Source organism: Buceros rhinoceros, unplaced genomic scaffold (genome assembly GCF_000710305.1).
Source record: "Buceros rhinoceros silvestris isolate BGI_N320 unplaced genomic scaffold, ASM71030v1 scaffold23094, whole genome shotgun sequence".
Lineage (NCBI taxonomy): Eukaryota > Metazoa > Chordata > Aves > Bucerotiformes > Bucerotidae > Buceros > Buceros rhinoceros.
This window is the reverse complement of record NW_010409143.1, coordinates 2,870-3,665: the sequence shown is the minus strand read 5'-3', so window position 1 is coordinate 3,665 and position 796 is coordinate 2,870.

Genomic DNA, 796 nt, shown 5'->3' with positions numbered 1-796 from the left:
AAAGAGAAATGGCTTTTATGAATCTTTTGGAGAAAAACCAAAGAGCCTTCAGACACCTCCAGCCCTTTTTTACCCCATCCCAGGGAGGGCAGAGGGACACCCAGAGTGAAGCTGGCACATGAGCTGGCGCAGAGCAGACGGGCTCTGCAGAAGGCATCTGTGGGAAGGTGTGGGAACACTTTTATAGCAATTAATTTTATTCCCCTAGGAGGAAAAAAAGAGCAAAGAGCCAGTACAGGTCTGGTCTGAGCACCTCCAGAGGCTCCAACAAGCCGAATCCCAACCTCTCTCTGCCAGATGTCCTCAGTCCTGGGAACTGCTGATTGCAAATGAGGCACTTGAGGGTTTTCCCTGAACCGCAGCTCCCAGAGCAAAGCAGTTCAGACTAAAGGGGCCAGTACAGGTCTGGTCTGAGCCCCCCCAGAGGCTCCAACAAGCCGAATCCCAACCTCTCTCTGCCAGATGTCCTCAGTCCTGGGAACTGCTGATTGCAAATGAGGCACTTGAGGGTTTTCCCTGAACCGCAGCTCCCAGAGCAAAGCAGTTCCCTGAGATTACATCCCATTCCTCACTCGGCCGGTTGGGGAGGACCGATGACGCTCCCCAGCTGTCACAACCTGAAAAACTAGAAATAAGAGTGGAAAGAGCCCAAGCCGACACCTCCAGGGGCTGCGGGATGGTCCTGGTGGGACAGTGAGATCTGAGGGCTGGGAAGGAGAGGGGTGAAATGCTGGTGGGAGGCCGTGGCCAGGCCATGCCACAGCTCTTCCCTCTCCCACCAGCCCCTTTTGACTCT